The following is a 25,117-nucleotide window of genomic DNA, read 5'->3' on the forward strand; positions in this document are numbered from 1 at the left end:
TTTTTTAATGTATTATTATTGTGAGATCCAACAGTAATGCTTTGGAATGTTTTTTTTATTTTTTTTTTTCATATTTTTCTACAGGAAATAACAAAAGTAAAGTAAGCAAAACAATAATAGACGTTTTAAAATAATTTATTATTAAAGTGCACACATATAAACAACAACTCAAGAACAACAAGCAGAGAAAATGTAAGTGAAGGAGAAGAAAAATGAAAATATGGCGCAGAATCTCAATAAAAACGACCAACCGTTATTATGAAGTACAACCGGTAACTTTCTAAACATTTGTTGATTCGCATTTCAGGCATCGTCTTTCAATTACAGCGGTACATTGCCCACACAAAGACTTATGGCAAGTCATACAATTTCCAACAGATCGATTTATTTTTGCATTTTGCTTTTATCTGGCAAAATTTTTTTTGAGACATCACATCTGAAGATGTAGCAACTTGAGACATGCCACCCTTTCCCCTAGATACAACATACGGACCACTCAACTCTGTGACAAGCTTTTGCAAAAATGCCTTGCGTGACATTTGTCAGGTGGTCATCTTCTTGTATAATATCCAAGCATTTATACCCGCTAAGTCTAAGGTATTTTCAAATGCGTGAACAGGCCGTCTCCTAGTACCTGTTCTTGTGCTGTATTTGCGTGCCATCTGATCTACTACATCTACTCCATATTTTGTTTCATTATAAAACTTTACAGTTTCTGGAGATTTTTTGGAGATTCAGAAGCAACAAGAACATCGGGATGGACGGAACTCAGAATTATCACATTTTTGGTTGGCTTACCTTGATACACGGTAAGTGTAAAATTATCCTCATTTTTATAGACTTTAGTGCTGTACAACTTTTCTTTCATTGTTTTTATTTCTTTAGGCACTTCTCGTCTTATCTTATTTAGCGTTCCCACGATAGTCGTTCCCTGGCTTTTTAGCTGTTTGGCAAGTTTTACTGATGTAAAATAATTATCGGTGGTTACATTTCGACCTTTTTTCAAAAACGGCTGCAATAGTTTCATGACTACGTGGTCAGCTAAACGGTCATCAGCACGGCGTGAATCATCTTTACCCAGATAAGGGAAGCCATTTACAACATATTTACTATCCTTATCTACAGCTAGCCAAAATTTATGGCCATATTTATCTGGCTTGGAAGGTGTATACTGTGTGAAAGGACACCTGGTTTTGCTAGGAAAAGTTGTTCATCAACCGTAATGTATGGGCCAGGTTTGTAACAAGCAATGCAATTGGCAATAAACCTGTCCCACACAATAGAAAAGAGAGCAAATTTGCCGGTTTGCAGTCTCTGCGATCGATTGGACTTCTCATCAAATCTGAGGTAATGCATAATTTCTACAAAACGGTCCCTAGACATTATCGCTTTGCATAACGGTATTCCCCAGTCATAATATAACCAGGTAACACGATGAAAATGTGAAAAGTTGACATCTGAATTGAACTAAATCTATATGAACATCAGGGTAAATAAGATACAGTGAAAAAATTATGCACAAAACTTTACAGCAACTTTTAGTGACAAAAGGACAGCAAAATATAGCAGGTAGTCAAAAAGACTACCTTTTAGTAGTTATAGGTGAATGTTGAAATAAATGGGCAATTTTTGCACCTAAATTATTTATTGCCACAAAATCTTTTTTAACATCCTATTTGAGGAAAAGTCACCGAGTCTCAAGCCGGAATTCCAAAAAATGTAGTCACAGAGGAGAAATACATAGTGCGAAGTAGTCAAAATGACTACCTCAGTAGTTCTAGTGTTAAAGAGTAGAAGGAGATGAATGGATTGTATATTGAGAAACGCAGAGATTTTGTTGACCACGTGTTTCTAATGGTTAAAATTGTCTTTGGTTTCCGCACACTGTCAGGGAATTAATCTGCATTGTTTTATTATTCCCAGCTTTTACTACATTTTCTTTTCACTAATCTTTCATGTGCAAAATCCAATCTTTCAAAGGTAAAACAATAAACTGTGAACACGATTTCATCCAACATGAAGATTTCAAGTCCATCGTCTTAAAAATGCAGCCATCAAAATATATGGCATTGCTGATGGTTCTCAGTTGTCTTTTTGGAACCAGTTTAAATACTTTCATTGACTTTTTATTGCTGAAAGAAATTTGGTGTAGAGGATTTCCAGCAACCAATACATAGATTTCTATTATCTGCAAATGATGTCATCAATATCATGGGGAACATCGAGTAATACTTCTTGAAGTTTTCATACTGCTTAATTTCATTCTTGAGGCAAACATGTTGGAGTTGTCCCATTTTCATATCACTTGGCCCGTTTTAATAATATACTGTATATATTATTTTACTCTTTTCGAGAAGGTCCAAAGTTTTGACCAAGTAAAACACTGCGCTGTGAACAGGATTTGAACCTGTGCGGGGATACCCCATTGGATTTCAAGTCCAACGCCTTAACCAGTCGGCCATCACAGCCAACTGTTGAATATAATCTATCAGATGTTTTTGCCATGTGAGCACAGAGGGAAAGCCTGTGAGAAGATTTTGGTCTAAGTTCACCTGAATCTCTACTGAACTACACAGCCATGAGCATGAAAACTAGACTGACTTACTGAAGAGAAAGAAGTGGTCTGAGATCAAAGAGTAGAAGGAGATAAATGGATTGTATATTAAGAAACGCAGTGATTTTGTTGACCACATGTTTCTCATGCTTAAAATTGTGGTTGGACACCGCGCACTGCCAGGGAATTAATCTGCATTTTTTTATTATTCCCAACTTTTACTATATTTTCTTTTCACTAATCTTTCATAAGCAAAATCCAATCTTTTCAAAACTAATACAATAAACTGAACATGATTTCATCCAACATGAAGATTTCAAGTCCATCGTCTTAAAAATGCAGCCATCAAAATATGTGGCATTGCTGATGGTTCTCAGTTGTCTTTTTGGAACCAGTTTAAATACTTTAATTGACATTTTATTGCTGAAAGAAATTTGGTGTTTCCAGCTATCAATACATAGATTTCTATTATCTGCAAATGATGTCATCAATATCATGGGAAACATCTAGTGATATTTTTTTAAGTTTTCATACTTGTTAATTTCAATCTTGAGACAGATTTCGACTCAAACATATTTAGTTGTCCCATTTTCATATGTCTTGGCCCATTTTAATAATATACTGTATATATTATTTTACTCTTTTCGAGAAGGTCCAAAGTTTTGACCAAGTAAAACACTGCACTGTGAACAGGATTTGAATCTGTGTCAGGATTTGCGGCCATCACATCCAATTATAGGCTCACTTTATCAGATGTGTTTGCCATGTGAACACAGAGAACATCCTGTGAAAAGATTTTGTCCTAAATTCGCAAGAATATCTATTGTAGGATACAGCCATGAGCAAGAGCACTTGACTGACTTACTGAAGAGAAAGGAGTGGTCTGAGTTTAAAGAGTAGAAGGAGATGAATGGATTGTATATTGAGAAACGCAGAGAATTTGTTGACCACGTGTTTCTCATGGTTAAAATTGTCTTTGGTTTCCGCACACTGACAGGGAATTAATCTGCATTGTTTTATTATTCCCAGCTTTTACTATATTTTCTTTTCACTAATCTTTCATGTGCAAAATCCAATCTTTTCAAAGGTAAAACAACAAACTGTGAACACGATTTCATACAACATGAAGATTTCAAGTCCATCGTCTTAAAAATGCAGCCATCAAAATATATGGCATTGTTGATGGTTCTCAGTTGTCTTTTTGGAACCAGTTTAAAAACTTTCATTGACTTTTTATTGCTGAAAGAAATTTGGTGTAGAGGATGTCCAGCAACCAATACATAGATTTCTATTATCTGCAAATGATGTCATCAATATCATGGGAAACATCGAGTAATATTTCTTGAAGTTTTCATACTGCTTAATTTCATTCTTGAGGCAGATTTTGAGTCAAACATGTTGGAGTTGTCTCATTTTCATATCACTTGGCCCGTTTTAATAATATACTGTATATATTATTTTACTCTTTTCGAGAAGGTCCAAAGTTTTGACCAAGTAAAACATTGCACTGTGAGCAGGAATTGAACCTGTGTGGGGATTTGCGGCCATCACAGCCAATTATAGGCTCACTTTATCAGATGTGTTTGCTATGTGAACACAGAGAACAGCCTGTGAGAAGATTTTGGCCTAAGTTCGCATGAATATCTATTGTAGGATACAGCTATGAGCAAGAGAACTTGACTGACTTACTGAAGAGAAAGGAGTGGTCTGAGATCAAAGAGTAGAAGGAGATGAATGGATTGTATATTGAGAAACGCAGAGATTTTGTTGACCACATGTTTCTCATGGTTAAAATTGTCTTTGGTTTCCGCACACTGTCAGGGAATTAATCTGCATTGTTTTATTATTCCCAGCTTCTACTATATTTTCTTTTCACTAATCTTTCATAAGCAAAATCCAATCTTTTCAAAGGTAAAACAATAAACTGTGAACACTATTTCATCCAACATGAAGATTTCAAGTCCATCGTCTTAAAAATGCAGCCATCAACATATATGGCATTGCTGATGGTTCTCAGTTGTCTTTTTGGAACCAGTTTAAATACTTTCATTGACTTTTTATTGCTGAAAGAAATTTGGTGTAGAGGATTTCCAGCTATCATACATAGATTTCTATTATCTGCATATGATGTCATCAATATCATGGGAAACATCGAGTAATATTTCTTTAAGTTTTCATACTGCTTAATTTCATTCTTGAGACAGATTTTGAGTCAAAAATGTTGGAGTTGTCCCATTTTCATATCACTTGGCCCATTTTAATAATATACTGAATATATTATTTTACTCTTTTCGAGAAGGTGCAAAGTTTTGACCAAGTAAAACAATGAGCTGTGAACAGGATTTGAACCTGTGCGGGGATACCCCATTGGATTTCAAGTCCAATGCCTTAACCACTCGGCCATCACAGCCAACTGTTGAATAACTTATCAGATGTTTTTGCCATGTGAGCACAGAGGGAGAGCCTGTGAGAAGATTTTGGTCTAAGTTCACCTGAATCTCTACTGAACTACACAGCCATGAGCATGAAAACTAGACTGACTTACTGAAGAGAAAGAAGTGGTCTGAGATCAAAGAGTAGAAGGAGATAAATGGATTGTATATTAAGAAATACAGTGATTTTGTTGACCTCATGCTTAAAATTGTGGTTGGACACCGCGCACTGCCAGGCAATTAATCTGCATTTTTTTAATTATTCCCAACTTTTACTATATTTTCTTTTCACTAATCTTTCATAAGCAAAATCCAATCTTTTCAAAACTAATACAATAAACTGAACATGATTTCATCCAACATGAAGATTTCAAGTCCATCGTCTTAAAAATGCAGCCATCAAAATATATGGCATTGCTGATGGTTCTCAGTTGTCTTTTTGGAACCAGTTTAAATACTTTAATTGACATTTTATTGCTGAAAGAAATTTGGTATAGAGGATTTCCAACAATCAATACATAGATTTCTATTATCTGCAAATGATGTCATCAATATCATGGGAAACATCGAGTAATATTTCTTGAAGTTTCCATACTTGTGAATTTCATTCTTGAGACAGATTTCGACTCAAACATATTTAGTTGTCCCATTTTCATATGTCTTGGCCCATTTTAATAATATACTGTATATATTATTTTACTCTTTTCGAGAAGGTCCAAAGTTTTGACCAAGTAAAACATTGCACTGTGAGCAGGATTTGAACCTGTGTGGGGTTTTGCGGCCATCACAGCCAATTATAGGCTCACTTTATCAGATGTGTTTGCAATGTGAACACAGAGAACAGCCTGTGAGAAGATTTTGGCCTAAGTTCGCATGAATATCTATTTAGGATACAGCCATGAGCAAGAGAACTTGACTGACTTACTGAAGAGAAAGGAGTGGTCTGAGATCAAAGAGTAGAAGGAGATGAATGGATTGAATATTGAGAAACGCAGAGATTTAGTGGACCACATGTTTCTCATGATTAAAATTGTCTTTGGTTTCCGCACACTGTCAGGGAATTAATCTGCATTGTTTTATTATTCCCAGCTTCTACTATATTTTCTTTTCACTAATCTTTCATGTGCAAAATCCAATCTTTTCAAAGGTAAAACAATAAACTGTGAACACGATTTCATCCAACATGAAGATTTCAAGTCCATCGTCTTAAAAATGCAGCCATCAAAATATATGGCATTGCTGATGGTTCTCAGTTGTCTTTTTGGAACCAGTTTAAATACTTTCATTGACTTTTTATTGCTGAAAGAAATTTGGTGTAGAGGATTTCCAGCAACCAATACATAGATTTCTATTATCTGCAAATGATGTCATCAATATCATGGGAAACATCGAGTAATATTTCTTGAAGTTTTCATACTGCTTAATTTCATTCTTGAGGAAGATTTTGAGTCAAACATGTTGGAGTTGTCCCATTTTCATATCACTTTGCCCGTTTTAATAATATACTGTATATATTATTTTACTCTTTTAGAGAAGGTCCAAAGTTTTGACCAAGTGAAACACCGCGCTGTGAACAGGATTTGAACCTGTGCAGGGATACCCCATGAGAATTAGAGTCCAACGCCTTAACCACTCGTCCATCTCAGCCAAATGGTGAATAATCTATCACATGTTTTTCCCATGTGAGCACAGAGGGAGAGCCTGTGAGAAGATTTTGGTCTAAGTTCACTTGAATCTCTACTGAACTACACAGCCATGAGCATGAAAACTAGACTGACTTACTGAAGAGAAAGAAGTGGTCTGAGATCAAAGAGTAGAAGGAGATAAATGGATTGTATATTAAGAAACGCAGTGATTTTGTTGACCACATGTTTCTCATGCTTAAAATTGTGGTTGGACACCACGCACTGCCAGAGAATTAATCTGGTCTGAGATTATAGAGTAGAAGGAGATGAATGGATTGTATATTGAGAAACGCAGAGATTTTGTTGACCACGTGTTTCTCATGGTTAAAATTGTCTTTGGTTTCCGCACACTCTCAGGGAATTAATCTGCATTGTTTTATTATTCCCAGCTTTTACTATATTTTCTTTTCACTAATTTTTCATGTGCAAAATCCAATCTTTTCAAAGGTAAAACAATAAACTGTGAACACGATTTCATCCAACATGAAGATTTCAAGCCATCGTCTTAAAAATGCAGCCATCAAAATATATGGCATTGCTGATGTTTCTCAGTTGTCTTTTTGGAACCAGTTTAAATACTTTAATTGACATTTTATTGCTGAAAGAAATTTGGTGTAGAGGATTTCCAGCTATCAATACATAGATTTCTATTATCTGCAAATGATGTCATTAATATCATGGGAAACATCTAGTAATATTTCTTGAAGTTTTCATACTTGTTAATTTCATTCTTGAGACAGATTTCGACTCAAATATATTTAGTTGTCCCATTTTCATATGTCTTGTCCCATTTTAATAATATACTGTATATATTATTTTACTCTTTTCGAGAAGGTCCAAAGTTTTGACCAAGTAAAACACTGCACTGTGAACAGGATTTGAACCTGTGTGGGGATTTGCGGCCATCACAGCCAATTATAGGCTCACTTTATCAGATGTGTTTACCATGTGAACACAGAGAACAGCCTGTGAAAAGATTTTGGCCTAAATTCGCATGAATATCTATTGTAGGATAGAGCCATGAGCAAGAGAACTTGACTGACTTACTGAAGAGAAAGGAGTGGTCTGAGATTAAAGAGTAGAAGGAGATGAATGGATTGTATATTGAGAAACGCAGAGATTTTGTTGACCACGTGTTTCTCATGGTTAAAATTGTCTTTGGTTTCCGCACACTGTCAGGGAATTAATCTGCATTGTTTTATTATTCCCAGCTTTTACTATATTTTCTTTTCACTAATCTTTCATGTGCAAAATCCAATCTTTTCAAAGTTAAAACAATAAACTGTGAACACGATTTCATCCAACATGAAGATTTCAAGTCCATCGTCTTAAAAATGCAGCCATCAAAATATATGGCATTGTTCTCAGTTGTCTTTTTGGAATTAGTTTAAATACTTTCATTGAATTTTTATTGCTGAAAGAAATTTGGTGTAGAGAATTTCCAGCAACCAGTACATAGATTTCTATTATCTGCAAATGATGTCATCAATATCATGGGAAAAATCGAGTAATATTTCTTGAAGTTTTCATACTGCTTAATTTCATTCTTGAGGCAGCTTTTGAGTCAAACATGTTGGACTTGTCCCATTTTCATATCACTTGGCCCGTTTTAATAATATACTGTATATATTATTTTACTCTTTTCGAGAAGGTCCAAAGTTTTGACCAAGTAAAACACTGCGCTGTGAACAGGATTTGAACTTGTGCGGGGATACCCCACTGGATTTCAAGTCCAACACCTTAACCACTCGGCCATCACAGCCAACTGTTGAATAATTTATCAGATGTTTTTGCCATGTGAGCACAGAGGGAGAGCCTGTGAGAAGATTTTGGTCTAAGTTCACCTGAATCTCTACTGAACTACAAAGCCATGAGCATGAAAACTAGACTGACTTACTGAAGAGAAAGAAGTGGCCTGAGATCAAAGAATAGAAGGAGATAAGTGGAATGTATATTAAGAATCGCAGTGATTTTGTTGACCACATGTTTCTCCTGCTTAAAATTGTGGTTGGACACCGCGCACTGCCAGGGAATTAATCTGCATTTTTTTAATATTCCCAGCTTTTACTATATTTTCTTTTCACTAATCTTTCATGTGCAAAATCCAATCTTTTCAAAGGTAAAACAATAAACTGTGAACACGATTTCATCCAACATGAAGATTTCAAGTCCATCGTCTTAAAAATGCAGCCATCAAAATATATGGCATTGCTGATGGTTCTCACTTGTCTTTTTGGAACCAGTTTAAATACTTTCATTGACTTTTTATTGCTGAAAGAAATTTGGTGTAGAGGATTTCCAGCAACCGATACATAGATTTCTATTATCTGCAAATGATGTCACCAATATCATGGGAAACATCAAGTAATATTTCTTGAAGTTTTCATACTGCTTAATTTCTTTCTTGAGGCAGATTTTGAGTCAAACATGTTGGAGTTGTCCCATTTTCATAACACTTTGCCCGTTTTAATAATATACTGTATATATTATTTCACTCTTTTCGAGAAGGTCCAAAGGTTTGACCAAGTAAAACACTGCGCTGTGAACAGGATTTGAACCTGTGTGGGGATTTGCGGCCATCACAGCCAATTATAGGCTCACCTTATCAGATGTGTTTGCTATGTGAACACAGAGAACAGCCTGTGAAAAGATTTTGGCCTAAATTCGCATGAATATCTATTGTAGGATACAGCCATGAGCATGAAAACTAGACTGACTTAATGAAGAGAAAGAAGTGGTCTGAGATCAAAGAGTAGAAGGAGATAAATGGATTGTATATTAAGAAACGCAGTGATTTTGTTGACCACATGTTTCTCATGCTTAAAATTGTGGTTGGACACCGCGCACTGCCAGGGAATTAATCTGCATTTTTTTTTATTATTCCCAACTTTTACTATATTTTCTTTTCACTAATCTTTCATAAGCAAAATCCAATCTTTTCAAAACTAATACAATAAACTAAACATGATTTCATCCAACATGAAGATTTCAAGTCCATCGTCTTAAAAATGCAGCCATCAAAATATATGGCATTGCTGATGGTTCTCAGTTGTCTTTTTGGAACCAGTTTAAATACTTTAATTGACATTTTATTGCTGAAAGAAATTTGGTGTAGAGGATTTCCAGCTATCAATACATATATTTCTATTATCTGCAAATGATGTCATCAATATCATGGGAAACATCTAGTAATATTTCTTTAAGCTTTCATACTTGTTAATTTCATTCTTGAGACAGATTTCGACTCAAATATATTTAGTTGTCCCATTTTCATATGTCTTGGCCCATTTTAATAATATACTGTATATATTATTTTACTCTTTTCGAGAAGGTCCAAAGATTTGACCAAGTAAAATAGTGCACTGTGAACAGGATTTGAACCTGTGTGGGGATTTGCGGCCATCAAAGCCAATTATAGGCTCACCTTATCAGATGTGTTTGCCATGTGAACACAGAGAACAGCCTGTGAAAAGATTTTGGCCTAAATTCGCATGAATATCTATTGTAGGATACAGCCATGAGCAAGAGAACTTGACTGACTTACTGAATAGAAAGGAGTGGTCTGAGATTAACGAGTAGAAGGAGATGAATGGATTGTATATTGAGAAACGCAGAGATTTTGTTGACCACGTGTTTCTCATGGTTAAAATTGTCTTTGGTTTCCGCACACTGTCAGGGAATTAATCTGTATTGTTTTATTATTCCCAGCTTTTACTATATTTTCTTTTCACTAATCTTTCATGTGCAAAATCCAATCTTTTCAAAGGTAAAACAATAAACTGTGAACACGATTTCATCCAACATGAGGATTTCAAGTCCATCGTCTTAAAAATGCAGCCATCAAAATATATGGCATTGCTGATGGTTCTCAGTTGTCTTTTTGGAACCAGTTTAAATACTTTCATTGACTTTTTATTGCTGAAAGAAATTTGGTGTAGAGGATTTCCAGCAACCAATACATAGATTTCTATTATCTGCAAATGATGTCATCAATATCATGGGAAACATCGAGTAATACTTCTTGGAGTTTTCATACTGCTAAATCTCATTCTTGAGGCAGATTTCGAGTCAAACATGTTTAGTTGTCCCATTTTCATATCACTTGGCCCGTTTTAATAATATACTGTATATATTATTTTACTCTTCAAAGTTTTGACCAAGTAAAATACTGCGCTGTGAACAGGATTTGAACCTGTGCGTGGATACCCCATTGGATTTCGAGTCCAACACCTTAACCACTCGGCCATCACAGCCAACTGTTGAATAATCTATCAGATGTTTTTGCCATGTGAGCACAGAGGGAGAGCCTGTGAGAAGATTTTGGTCTAAGTTCACCTGAATCTCTACTGAACTACAAAGCCATGAGCATGAAAACTAGACTGACTTACTGAAGAGAAAGAAGTGGTCTGAGATCAAAGAGTAGAAGGATATAAATGGATTGTATATTAAGAAACGCAGTGATTTTGTTGACCACATGTTTCTCATGCTTAAAATTGTGGTTGGACACCGCGCACTGCCAGGGAATTAATCTGCATTTTTTTTATTATTCCCAACTTTTACTATATTTTCTTTTCACTAATCCTTCATAAGCAAAATCCAATCTTTTCAAAACTGATACAATAAACTGAACATGATTTCATCCAACATCAAGATTTCAAGTCCATTGTCTTAAAAATGCAGCCATCAAAATATATGGCATTGCTGATGGTTCTCAGTTGTCTTTTTGGAACCAGTTTAAATACTTTCATTGACATTTTATTGCTGAAAGAAATTTGGTGTAGAGGATTTCCAGCTATCAATACATAGATTTCTATTATCTGCAAATGATGTCATCAATATCATGGGAAACATCTAGTAATATTTCTTTAACTTTTCATACTTGTTAATTTCATTCTTGAGACAGATTTCGACTCAAATATATTTAATTGTCCCATTTTCATATGTCTTGGCCAATTTTAATAATATACTGTATATATTATTTTACTCTTTTCGAGAAGGTCCAAAGTTTTGACCAAATAAAACACTGCACTTTGAACAGGATTTGAACCTGTGTGGGGATTTGCGGCCATCACAGCCAATTATAGGCTCACCTTATCAGATGTGTTTGCCATGTGAACACAGAGAACAGCCTGTGAAAAGATTTTGGCCTAAATTCGCATGAATATCTATTGTAGGATACAGCCATGAGCAAGAGAACTTGACTGACTTACTGAATAGAAAGGAGTGGTCTGAGATTAAAGAGTAGAAGGAGATGAGTGGATTGTATATTGAGAAACGCAGAGATTTTGTTGACCACGTGTTTCTCATGGTTAAAATTGTCTTTGGTTTCCGCACACTGTCAGGGAATTAATCTGTATTGTTTTATGATTCCCAGCTTTTACTATATTTTCTTTTCACTAATCTTTCATGTGCAAAATCCAATCTTTTCAAAACTAATACAATAAACTGAACATGATTTCATCCAACATGAAGATTTCAAGTCCATCGTCTTAAAAATGCAGCCATCAAAATATATGGCATTGCTGATGGTTCTCAGTTGTCTTTTTGGAACCAGTTTAAATACTTTAATTGACATTTTATTGCTGAAAGATATTTGGTGTAGAGGATTTCCAGCTATCAATACATAGATTTCTATTATCTGCAAATGATGTCATCAATATCATGGGAAACATCTAGTAATATTTCTTTAAGTTTTCATACTGCTAAATGTCATTCTTGAGGCAGATTTCGAGTCAAACATGTTAAATTGTCCCATTTTCACATCACTTGGCCCGTTCTAATAATATACTCTATATATTATTTTACTCTTTTCGAGAAGGTCCAAAGTTTTGACCAAGTAAAACACTGCTGTGAACAAGATTTGAACCTGTGCGGGGATACCCTATTGGATTTCAAGTCCAACACCTTAACCACTTGGCCATCACAGCCAACTGTTGAAAAATATATCAGATTTTTTTGCCATGTGAGCACAGAGGGAGAGCCTGTGAGAAGATTTTGGTCTAAGTTCACCTGAATCTCTACTGAACTACAAAGCCATGAGCATGAAAACTAGACTGACTTACTGAAGAGAAAGAAGTGGTCTGAGATCAAAGAGTAGAAGGAGATAAATGGATTGTATATTAAGAAACGCAGTGATTTTGTTGACCACATGTTTCTCATGGTTAAAATTGTGGTTGGACACCGCGCACTGCCAGGGAATTAATCTGCATTTTTTTTATTATTCCCAACTTTTACTATATTTTCTTTTCACTAATCTTTGATAAGCAAAATCCAATCTTTTCAAAACTAATACAATAAATTGAACATGATTTCATCCAACATGAAGATTTCAAGTCCGTCGTCTTAAAAATGCAGCCATCAAAATATATGGCATTGCTGATGGTTCTCAGTTGTCTTTTTGGAACCAGTTTAAATACTTTCATTTACTTTTTATTGCTGAAAGAAATTTGGTGTAGAGGATTTCCAGCACCCAATACATAGATTTCTATTATCTGCAAATGATGTCATCAATATCATGGGAAACATCGAGTAATATTTCTTGAAGTTTTCATTCTGCTTCATTTCATTCTTGAGGCAGATTTTGAGTCAAACATTTGGAGTTGTCCCATTTTCATATCACTTGGCCCGTTTTAATAATTTACTGTATATATTATTTCACTCTTTTCGAGAAGGTCCAAAGTTTTAACCAAGTAAAACACTGCGCTGTGAACAGGGTTTGAATCTGTGCGGGGATACCCCATTGGATTTCGAGTCCAACGCCTTAACCACTCGGCCATCACAGCCAACTGTTGAATAATCTATCAGATGTTTTTGCCATGTGAGCACAGAGGGAGAGCCTGTGAGAAGATTTTGGTCTAAGTTCACCTGAATCTCTACTGAACTACAAAGCCATGAGCATGAAAACTAGACTGACTTACTGAAAAGAAAGAAGTGGTCTGAGATCAAAGAGTAGAAGGAGATATATGGATTGTATATTAAGAAACGCAGTGATTTTGTTGACCACATGTTTCTCATGCTTAAAATTGTGGTTGGACACCGCGCACTGCCAGGGAATTAATCTGCATTTTTTTTATTATTCCCAACTTTTACTATATTTTCTTTTCACTAATCTTTCATAAGCAAAATCCAATCTTTTCAAAACTAATACAATAAACTGAACATGATTTCATCCAACATGAAGATTTCAAGTCCATTGTCTTAAAAATGCAGCCATCAAAATATATGGCATTGCTGATGGTTCTCAGTTGTCTTTTTGGAACCAGTTTAAATACTTTAATTGACATTTTATTGCTGAAAGAAATTTGGTGTAGAGAATTTCCAGCTATCAATACATAGATTTCTATTATCTGCAATTAATGATGCCATCAATATCATGGGAAACATCTAGTAATATTTCTTTAAGTTTTCATACTTGTTAATTTCATTCTTGAGACAGATTTCGACTCAAACATATTTAGTTGTCCCATTTTCATATGTCTTGGCCCATTTTAATAATATACTGTATATATTATTTTACTCTTTTCGAGAAGGTCCAAAGTTTTGACCAAGTAAAACACTGCACTGTGAACAGGTTTTGAACCTGTGTGGGGATTTGCGGCCATCACAGCCAATTATAGGCTCACTTTATCAGATGTGTTTGCTATGTGAACAAAAGAGAACAGCCTGTGAGAAGATTTTGGCCTAAGTTCGCATGAATATCTATTGTAGGATACAGCCATGAGCAAGAGAACTTGACTGACTTACTGAAGAGAAAGGAGTGGTCTGAGATCAAAGAGTAGAAGGAGATGAATGGATTGTATATTGAGAAACGCAGAGATTTTGTTGACCACATGTTTCTCATGGTTAAAATTGTCTTTGGTTTCCACACACTGTCAGGGAATTAATCTGCATTGTTTTATTATTCCCAGCTTCAGCTATATTTTCTTTTCACTAATCTTTCATGTGGAAAATCCAATCTTTTCAAAGGTAAAACAATAAACTGTGAACACGATTTCATTCAACATGAAGATTTCAAGTCCATCGTCTTAAAAATGCAGCCATCAAAATATATGGCATTGCTGATGGTTCTCAGTTGTCTTTTTGGAACCAGTTTAAATACTTTCATTGACTTTTTATTGCTGAAAGAAATTTGGTGTAGAGGATTTCCAGCAACCAATACATAGATTTCTATTATCTGCAAATGATGTCATCAATATCATGGGAATCATGGAGTAATATTTCTTGAAGTTTTCATACTGCTTAATTTCATTCTTGAGGCAGATTTTGAGTAAAACATTTTGAGTTGTCCATTTTCATATCACTTGGCCCGTTTTAATAATATACTGTATATATTATTTTACTCTTTTCGAGAAGGTCCAAAGTTTTGACCAAGTAAAACACTGCACTGTGAACAGGATTTGAACCTGTGCGGGGATACCCCATTGGATTTCGAGTCCAACGCCTTAACCACTCGGCCATCACAGCCAACTGTTGAATCATCTTTCAGATGTTTTTGCCATGTGAGCACAGAGGGAGAGCCTGTGAGAAGATTTTGGTCTAAGTTCACCTGAATCTCTACTGAACTACAAAGCCATGAGCATGAAAACTAGACTGACTTACTGAAGAGAAAGAAGTGGTCTGAGATCAAAGAGTAGAAGTAGATAAATGGATTGTATATTAAGAAACGCAGTGATTTTGTTGACCACATGTTTCTCATGCTTAAAATTGTGGTTGGACACCGCGCACTGCCAGGGAATTAATCTGCATTTTTTTTTATTATTCCCAACTTTTACTATATTTTCTTTTCACTAATCTTTCATAAGCAAAATCCAATCTTTTCAAAACTAATACAATAAACTGAACATGATTTCATCCAACATGAAGATTTCAAGTCCATCGTCTTAAAAATGCAGCCATCAAAATATATGGCATTGCTGATGGTTCTCAGTTGTCTTTTTGGAACCAGTTTAAATACTTTAATTGACATTTTATTGCTGAAAGAAATTTGGTGTAGAGGATTTCCAGCTATCAATACATAGATTTCTATTATCTGCAAATGATGTCATCAATATCATGGGAAACATCTAGTAATATTTCTTTAAGTTTTCATACTTGTTAATTTCATTCTTGAGACAGATTTTGACTCAAATATATTTAGTTGTCACATTTTCATATGTCTTGGCCCATTTTAATAATATATTGTATATATTATTTTACTCTTTTTGAGAAGGTCCAAAGTTTTGACCAAGTAAAACACTGCACTGTGAACAGGATTTGAACCTGTGTGGGGATTTGCGGCCATCACAGACAATTATAGGCTCACTTTATCAGATGTGTTTGCCATGTGAACACAGAGAACAGCCTGTGAAAAGATTTTGGCCTAAATTCGCATGAATATCTTTTGTAGGATACAGCCATGAGCAAGAGAACTTGACTGACTTACTGAAGAGAAAGGAGTGGTCTGAGATCAAAGAGTAGAAGGAGATGAATGGATTGTATATTGAGAAACGCAGAGATTTTGTTGACCACGTGTTTCTCATGGTTAAAATTGTCTTTGGTTTCAGCACACTGTCAGGGAATTAATCTGCATTGTTTTATTATTCCCAGCTTCTACTATATTTTCTTTTCACTAATCTTTCATGTGCAAAATCCAATCTTTTCAAAGGTAAAACAATAAACTGTGAACACGATTTCATCCAACATGAAGATTTCAAGTCCATCGTCTTAAAAATGCAGCCATCAAAATATATGGCATTGCTGATGGTTCTCAGTTGTCTTTTTGGAACCAGTTTAAATACTTTCATTGACTTTTTATTGCTGAAAGAAATTTGGTGTAGAGGATTTCCAGCAACCAATACATAGATTTCTATTATCTGCAAATGATGTCATCAATATCATGGGAAACATCGAGTAATATTTCTTGGAGTTTTCATACTGCTAAATCTCATTCTTGAGGCAGATTTCGAGTCAAACATGTTAAGTTGTCCCATTTTCATATCACTTGGCCCGTTTTAATAATATACTGTATATATTATTTTACTCTTTTTGAGAAGGTCCAAAGTTTTGACCAAGTAAAACATTGCACTGTGATGAGGATTTGAACCTGTGTGGGGATTTGCAGCCATCACAGCCAATTATAGGCTCACTTTATCAGATGTGTTTGCCATGTGAACACAGAGAACAGCCTGTGAGAAGATTTTGGCCTAAGTTCGCATGAATATCTATTTAGGATACAGCCATGAGCAAGAGAACTTGACTGACTTACTGAAGAGAAAGGAGTGGTCTGAGATCAAAGAGTAGAAGGAGATGAATGGATTGTATATTGAGAAACGCAGAGATTTTGTTGACCACATGTTTCTCATGGTTAAAATTGTCTTTGGTTTCCACACACTGTCAGGGAATTAATCTGCATTGTTTTATTATTCCCAGCGTCTACTATATTTTCTTTTCACTAATCTTTCATGTGCAAAATCCAATCTTTTCAAAGGTAAAACAATAAACTGTGAAAACGATTTCATCCAACATGAAGATTTCAAGTCCATCGTCTTAAAAATGCAGCCATCAAAATATATGGCATTGCTGATGGTTCTCAGTTGACTTTTTGGAACCAGTTTAAATACTTTCATTGACTTTTTATTGCTGAAAGAAATTTGGTGTAGAGGATTTCCAGCTATCAATACATAGATTTCTATTATCTGCAAATGATGTCATCAATATCATGGGAAACATCTTGTAATATTTCTTTAAGTTTTCATACTTGTTAATTTCATTCTTGAGACAGATTTCGACTCAAATATATTTAATTGTCCCATTTTCATATGTCTTGGCCCATTTTAATAATATACTGTATATATTATTTTACTCTTTTCGAGAAGGTCCAAAGTTTTGACCAAGTAAAACACTGCACTGTGAACAGGATTTGAACCTGTGTGGGGATTTGCGGCCATCACAGCCAATTATAAGCTCACCTTATCAGATGTGTTTGCCATGTGAACACAGAGAACAGCCTGTGAAAATATTTTGGCCTAAATTCGCATGAATATCTATTGTAGGATACAGCCATGAGCAAGAGAACTTGACTGACTTACTGAATAGAAAGGAGTGGTCTGAGATTAAAGAGTAGAAGGAGATGAGTGGATTGTATATTGAGAAATGCAGAGATTTTGTTGACCACGTGTTACTCATGGTTAAAATTGTCTTTGGTTTCCGCACACTGTCAGGGAATTAATCTGTATTGTTTTATTATTCCCAGCTTTTACTATATTTTCTTTTCACTAATCTTTCATGTGCAAAATCCAATCTTTTCAAAGGTAAAACAATAAACTGTGAACACGATTTCATCCAACATGAAGATTTCAAGTCCATCGTCTTAAAAATGCAGCCATCAAAATATATGGCATTGCTGATGGTTCTCAGTTGTCTTTTTGGAACCAGTTTAATTACTTTCATTGACTTTTTATTGCTGAAAGAAATTTGGTGTAGAGGATTTCCAGCAACCAATACATAGATTTCTATTATCTGCAAATGATGTCATCAATATCATGGGAAACATCGAGTAATATTTCTTGGAGTTTTCATACTGCTAAATCTCATTCTTGAGGCAGATTTCGAACCAAACATGTTAAGTTGTCCCATTTTCATATCACTTGGCCCGTTTTAATAATATACTGTATATATTATTTTACTCTTTTCGAGAAGGTCCAAAGTTTTGATCAAGTAAAACACTGCGCTGTGAACAAGATTTGAACCTGTGCGGGGATACCCCATTGGATTTCGAGTCCAACACCTTAACCACTCGGCCATCACAGCCAACTGTTGAATAATTTATCAGATGTTTTTGCCATGTGAGGACAGAGGGAGAGCCTGTGAGAAGATTTTGGTCTACGTTCACCTGAATCTCTACTGAACTACAAAGCCATGAGCATGAAAACTAGACTGACTTACTGAAGAGAAAGAAGTGGTCTGAGATCAAAGAGTAGAAGGAGATAAATGGATTGTATATTAAGAAACGCAGTGATTTTGTTGACCACATGTTTCTCATGCTTAAAATTGTGGTTGGACACCGCGCACTACCAGGGAATTAATCTGCATTTTTTTTATTATTCCCAACTTTTACTATATTTTCTTTTCACTAATCTTTCATAAGCAAAATCCAATCTTTTCAAAACTAATACAATAAACTGAACATGATTTCATCCAACATGAAGATTTCAAGTCCATCGTCTTAAAAATGCAGCCATCAAAATATATGGCATTGCTGATGGTTCTCAGTTGTCTTTTTGGAACCAGTTTAAATACTTTAATTGACATTTTATTGCTGAAAGAAATTTGGTGTAGAGGATTTTCAGCTATCAATACATAGATTTCTATTATCTGCAAATGATGTCATCAATATCATGGGAAACATCTAGTAATATTTCTTTAAGTTTTCATACTTGTTAATTTCATTCTTGAGACAGATTTCGACTCAAATATATTTAATTGTCCCATTTTCATATGTCTTGGCCCATTTTAATAATATACTGTATATATTATTTTACTCTTTTAGAGAAGGTCCAAAGTTTTGACCAAGTAAAACACTGCGCTGTGAACAGGATTTGAACCTGTGCGGGGATACTCCATTGGATTTCGAGTCCAACGCCTTAACGACTCGGCCATCACTGACAACTGTTGAATAATTTATCAGATGTTTTTGCCATGTGAGGACAGAGGGAGAGCCCGTGAGAAGATTTTGGTCTAAGTTCACCTGAATCTCTACTGAACTACAAAGCCATGAGCATGAAAACTAGACTGACTTACTGAAGAGAATGAAGTGGTCTGAGATCAAACAGTAGAAGGAGATAAATGGATTGTATATTAAGAAACGCAGTGATTTTGTTGACCACATGTTTCTCATGCTTAAAATTGTGGTTGGACACCGCGCACTGCCAGGGAATTAATCTGCATTTTTTTTATTATTCCCAACTTTTACTATATTTTCTTTTCACTAATCTTTCATAAGCAAAATCCAATCTTTTCAAAACTAATACAATAAACTGAACATGATTTCATCCAACATGAAGATTTCAAGTCCATCGTCTTAAAAATGCAGCCATCAAAATATATGGCATTGCTGATGGTTCTCAGTTGTCTTTTTGGAACCAGTTTAAATACTTTAATTGACATTTTATTGCTTAAAGAAATTTGGTGTAGAGGATTTCCAGCTATCAATACATAGATTTCTATTATCTGCAAATGATGTCATCAATATCATGGGAAACATCTTGTAATATTTCTTTAAGTTTTCATACTTGTTAATTTCATTCTTGAGACAGATTTCGACTCAAATATATTTAATTGTCCCATTTTCATATGTCTTGGCCCATTTTAATAATATACTGTATATATTATTTTACTCTTTTCGAGAAGGTCCAAAATTTTGACCAAGTAAAACACTGCACTGTGAACAGGATTTGAACCTGTGTGGGGATTTGCGGCCATCACAGCCAATTATAGGCTCACCTTATCAGATGTGTTTGCCATGTGAACACAGAGAACAGCCTGTGAAAATATTTTGGCCTAAATTCGCATGAATATCTATTGTAGGATACAGCCATGAGCAAGAGAACTTGACTGACTTACTGAATAGAAAGGAGTGGTCTGAGATTAAATAGTAGAAGGAGATGAGTGGATTGTATATTGAGAAATGCAGAGATTTTGTTGACCACGTGTTACTCATGGTTAAAATTGTCTTTGGTTTCCGCACACTGTCAGGGAATTAATCTGTATTGTTTTATTATTCCCAGCTTTTACTATATTTTCTTTTCACTAATCGTTCATGTGCAAAATCCAATCTTTTCAAAGGTAAAACAATAAACTGTGAACACGATTTCATCCAACATGAAGATTTCAAGTCCATCGTCTTAAAAATGCAGCCATCAAAATATATGGCATTGCTGATGGTTCTCAGTTGTCTTTTTGGAACCAGTTTAATTACTTTCATTGACTTTTTATTGCTGAAAGAAATTTGGTGTAGAGGATTTCCAGCAACCAATACATAGATTTCTATTATCTGCAAATGATGTCATCAATATCATGGGAAACATCGAGTAATATTTCTTGGAGTTTTCATACTGCTAAATCTCATTCTTGAGGCAGATTTCGAACCAAACATGTTAAGTTGTCCCATTTTCATATCACTTGGCCCGTTTTAATAATATACTGTATATATTATTTTACTATTTTCGAGAAGGTCCAAAGTTTTGACCAAGTAAAACACTGCGCTGTGAACAGGATTTGAACCTGTGCGGGGATACCCCATTGGATTTCAAGTCCAACACCTTAACCACTCGGCCATCACAGACAACTGTTGAATAATCTATCAGATGTTTTTGCCATGTGAGCACAGAGGGAGAGCCTGTGAGAAGATTTTGGTCTAAGTTCACCTGAATCTCTACTGAACTACAAAGCCATGAGCATGAAAACTAGACTGACTTACTGAAGAGAAAGAAGTGGTCTGAGATCAAAGAGTAGAAGGAGATAAATGGATTGTATATTAAGAAACGCAGTGATTTTGTTGACCACATGTTTCTCATGGTTAAAATTGTGGTTGGACACCGCGCACTGCCAGGGAATTAATCTGCATTTTTTTTATTATTCCCAACTTTTACTATATTTTCTTTTCACTAATCTTTGATAAGCAAAATCCAATCTTTTCAAAACTAATACAATAAACTGAACATGATTTCATCCAACATGAAGATTTCAAGTCCATCGTCTTAAAAATGCAGCCATCAAAATATATGGCATTGCTGATGGTTCTCAGTTGTCTTTTTGGAACCAGTTTAAATACTTTAATTGACATTTTATTGCTGAAAGATATTTGGTGTAGAGGATTTGCAGCTATCAATACATAGATTTCTATTATCTGCAAATGATGTCATCAATATCATGGGAAACATCTAGTAATATTTCTTTAAGTTTTCATACTTGTTAATTTCATTCTTGAGACAGATTTCGACTCAAATATATATAGTTGTCCCATTTTCATATATCTTGTCCCATTTTAATAATATACTGTATATATTATTTTACTCTTTTCGAGAAGGTCCAAAGTTTTGACCAAGTAAAACATTGCACTGTGATGAGGATTTGAACCTGTGTGGGGATTTGCAGCCATCTCAGCCAATTATATGCTCACTTTATCAGATGTGTTTGCCATGTGAACACAGAGAACAGCCTGTGAGAAGATTTTGGCCTAAGTTCGCATGAATATCTATTTAGGATACAGCCATGAGCAAGAGAACTTGACTGACTTACTGAAGAGAAAGGAGTGGTCTGAGATCAAAGAGTAGAAGGAGATGAATGGATTGTATATTGAGAAACGCAGAGATTTTGTTGACCACATGTTTCTCATGGTTAAAATTGTCTTTGGTTTCCGCACACTGTCAGGGAATTAATCTGCATTGTTTTATTATTCCCAGCGTCTACTATATTTTCTTTTCACTAATCTTTCATGTGCAAAATCCAATCTTTTCAAAGGTAAAACAATAAACTGTGAACACGATTTCATCCAACATGAAGATTTCAAGTCCATCGTCTTAAAAATGCAGCCATCAAAATATATGGCATTGCTGACGGTTCTCAGTTGTCTTTTTGGAACCAGTTTAAATACTTTCATTGACATTTTATTGCTGAAAGAAATTTGGTGTAGAGGATTTCCAGCTATCACTACATAGATTTCTATTATCTGCAAATGATGTCAACAATATCATGGGAAACATCGAGTAATATTTCTTGCAGTTTTCATACTGCTTAATTTCATTCTTGAGACAGATTTCGACTCAAACATATTTAGTTGTCCCATTTTCATATGTCTTGGCCCATTTTAATAATATACTGTATATATTATTTTACTCTTTTCGAGAAGGTCCAAAGTTTTGACCAAGTAAAACACTGCACTGTGAACAGGATTTGATCCTGTTTGGGGATTTGCGGCCATCACAGCCAATTATAGGCTCACTTTATCAGATGTGTTAGCCATGTGAACACAGAGAACAGCCTGTGAAAAGATTTTGGCCTAAATTCGCATGAATATCTATTGTAGGATACAGCCATGAGCAAGAGAACTTGACTGACTTACTGAAGAGAAAGGAGTGGTCTGAGATTAAAGAGTAGAAGGAGATGAATGGATTGTATATTGAGAAACGCAGAGATTTTGTTGAACACGTGTTTCTAATGGTTAAAATTGTCTTTGGTTTCCGCACACTGTCAGGGAATTAATCTGCATTGTTTTATTTTTCCCAGCTTTTACTATGTTTTCTTTTTTTGTAAATTCTTTATTTTGGAATTTTACACATCACCATTAAAACCAACACCAATTCTCAGGTACAGTTAGCGAAATGTTAAGCAAGGGTTGGTTTCAGGCGAGAAGGAAGGAAAAAATGAGGGAAAAATAGGTAGGGGAGAAAAGGGAAAAAGAAAGGGAAAGGGAAAAAGGGTACACATACATATACAGTATCAACAACATTAACATCAACATCATGTGGTCGACAACAGAAGCACAATCATTAAATGGGTGCACTTTGGAAAATAACACATCGCACTACATTACAATTGGGCTATCTAGTTTGGGGCAGTGAGGCTAAAAACCCCAGAACAGAAGCCGTCTAATTCAGTTAAACTTGAGAAACTCTAAAATGCCTTTAAAGAGGATTGTCTTCTAAATACCTATTCCAAGGGGCCCAAGTCAACACATAAGCTTTATGATTATAAATTTCCCAGCTAGACAGCTCCTCTAAGCGAGAGATCTGATTTATTTTGGTATACCATTCTCCTAACGTGGGAGGAGCTGCATCCTTCCAATGGACAGCTATCAACTGTCTCGCCGCACTCAACATCAGTGGAAGAAGCCCATGTTTTTTTGGTAAAAAATCTTTAGACGGGCATGAAAGGAGAGCCTCCGTGGCTCTAAGATCAACCTTTATTAGTTTTAATTTTCTGAGAACTAGTTCAACTCCCTCCCAAAACACCCGCAATCTAGGGCAGTCCCAGAATATATGTGAATGATGTCCTCTAGAATTGAGGCATCGCCAACATTCATCATTATCCGCGAGGCCCAACTGGAATAATTTAGCTGGAGTTAAATGCCACCTAGTTAATATTTTATAAGAATTCTCCTGCAGAAGTACACATCTAGAAAAACCCCTGGCATTTGACAGCATTTTAGATATTTGGTCTTCTGTAAACGTGGTATTAAGTTCCATTTCCCAAGAGTGTACAAACGAGGGTTTAGAATGTACAGTCGGAGAGATGAGATGCGAGTAAATGCGAGATATAATTTTTAGCCATGGGGATGGAAGTTTAACCATAATATCTAACCAAGATCATTTAGATTTAGACGGGAATCTCCGTCTGAACTGTAAAAGTGTACGTCTGATGTGTTGTTTTTGGAGAAAATTTGTTGGTTGAGTCGACACGCCCTGTGGCCAAGACCCCTCCCGCAAGATGCCTTTACCATAAAAACTATTCAACGTTTCTCCAGGGATGTTGGACCATAAATTGTATGGGTCTTGAAAATCTAGCTCTAACAAATAGGGAATTGAGCCGATCGGTGTCAATATTGAGGGGAAGGTATCTTCTGGGAACTCTCCCATTACCAATCTTTTAATACGCAATGTAGTTGTAGTTACGTCATCCAACCTAAGAGAGGCCGGCGGTTTAGCCTTAGTCCAAAGATACGGCAAACCCCTCGGGCCCAATAAAGCCCAGTCAACACTATCCCCCTCCTCCCTTCCAGCACAGGACACCACCTTTAACCATCTACTGAGATGAATAGCCTTATAGTATAAAAAAAGGTCTGGGACCCCCAATCCTCCAGAAGAGATAGGGCGAGAAAGAAACTTATATGGCAACCTAGCCCTTTTAGATTTCCAAATAAATTTTCCAATAAGGGATTTTAATGTTCCAAAAAATGTCAGGGGAATCCAAATCGGAACCATGTTCATGGTATATAGTATAATAGGCATTATATATGCCTTAAACACTTTAATACGACCCATCCAGGATAAAGTGGGTAGGCTATACTTCTGCATCAGGCTTTTGACCTTTTGAATTAAAGGAATGTAATTATTGTGGAATAGGTTGGCGGGATCTCTAGTTATCGTTATTCCCAAATATCTAATAGAATTAGTAGCCCAAGAAAATAGAATCTGCGTACGAATAGTGGAGGTCTGAGAGTGAGGGAGACCAACGCTTAGCACTTCAGATTTTGATAAATTAATTTTGAAATTAGAAAGGAGACCAAAATGATGAAAGGCCTGAAGGATAATTGGGAATGCCCAGGATGGATTGGAGATAAGGAAAAGCAGATCATCTGCGAAAGCTAGAGTTTTAAGTGACCTTCGACCCACCGACAACCCCTCTATACGTTGGTCTTGTCTGATGCTTTGTATCAAAGTTTCTACAACTAAAATGAACAAAGATGGCGA

The 25,117-nt window shown here is 35.5% G+C and overlaps 10 non-coding genes across 10 annotated transcripts; all 10 read right to left on the reverse strand.

Moving 5' to 3' along the window:
• Positions 1 to 2,386: 2,386 nt before the first annotated feature.
• TRNAS-UGA (transfer RNA serine (anticodon UGA)) lies at positions 2,387 to 2,468 on the reverse strand. The gene has a single exon. It is a non-coding gene; the product is annotated as a tRNA-Ser (tRNA).
• Positions 2,469 to 4,882: 2,414 nt separating this feature from the next.
• Positions 4,883 to 4,964, reverse strand: TRNAS-UGA (transfer RNA serine (anticodon UGA)). Its single transcript has one exon. It is a non-coding gene; the product is annotated as a tRNA-Ser (tRNA).
• A 3,387-nt stretch (positions 4,965 to 8,351) lies between these two features.
• Positions 8,352 to 8,433, reverse strand: TRNAS-UGA (transfer RNA serine (anticodon UGA)). The gene has a single exon. It is a non-coding gene; the product is annotated as a tRNA-Ser (tRNA).
• A 2,409-nt stretch (positions 8,434 to 10,842) lies between these two features.
• Positions 10,843 to 10,924, reverse strand: TRNAS-CGA (transfer RNA serine (anticodon CGA)). Its single transcript has one exon. It is a non-coding gene; the product is annotated as a tRNA-Ser (tRNA).
• A 1,592-nt stretch (positions 10,925 to 12,516) lies between these two features.
• On the reverse strand, positions 12,517 to 12,598 carry TRNAS-UGA (transfer RNA serine (anticodon UGA)). Its single transcript has one exon. It is a non-coding gene; the product is annotated as a tRNA-Ser (tRNA).
• Positions 12,599 to 13,371: 773 nt separating this feature from the next.
• Positions 13,372 to 13,453, reverse strand: TRNAS-CGA (transfer RNA serine (anticodon CGA)). Its single transcript has one exon. It is a non-coding gene; the product is annotated as a tRNA-Ser (tRNA).
• A 1,599-nt stretch (positions 13,454 to 15,052) lies between these two features.
• On the reverse strand, positions 15,053 to 15,134 carry TRNAS-CGA (transfer RNA serine (anticodon CGA)). Its single transcript has one exon. It is a non-coding gene; the product is annotated as a tRNA-Ser (tRNA).
• Positions 15,135 to 18,376: 3,242 nt separating this feature from the next.
• On the reverse strand, positions 18,377 to 18,458 carry TRNAS-CGA (transfer RNA serine (anticodon CGA)). The gene has a single exon. It is a non-coding gene; the product is annotated as a tRNA-Ser (tRNA).
• Positions 18,459 to 19,231: 773 nt separating this feature from the next.
• On the reverse strand, positions 19,232 to 19,317 carry TRNAS-CGA (transfer RNA serine (anticodon CGA)). The gene has a single exon. It is a non-coding gene; the product is annotated as a tRNA-Ser (tRNA).
• A 1,592-nt stretch (positions 19,318 to 20,909) lies between these two features.
• TRNAS-UGA (transfer RNA serine (anticodon UGA)) lies at positions 20,910 to 20,991 on the reverse strand. The gene has a single exon. It is a non-coding gene; the product is annotated as a tRNA-Ser (tRNA).
• Between the last annotated feature and the right edge of the window lie 4,126 nt (positions 20,992 to 25,117).

This window comes from Dendrobates tinctorius, unplaced genomic scaffold, assembly GCF_039654945.1.
Source record: "Dendrobates tinctorius isolate UK_male_01 unplaced genomic scaffold, ASM3965494v1 ptg000151l, whole genome shotgun sequence".
Classification (NCBI taxonomy): domain Eukaryota; kingdom Metazoa; phylum Chordata; class Amphibia; order Anura; family Dendrobatidae; genus Dendrobates; species Dendrobates tinctorius.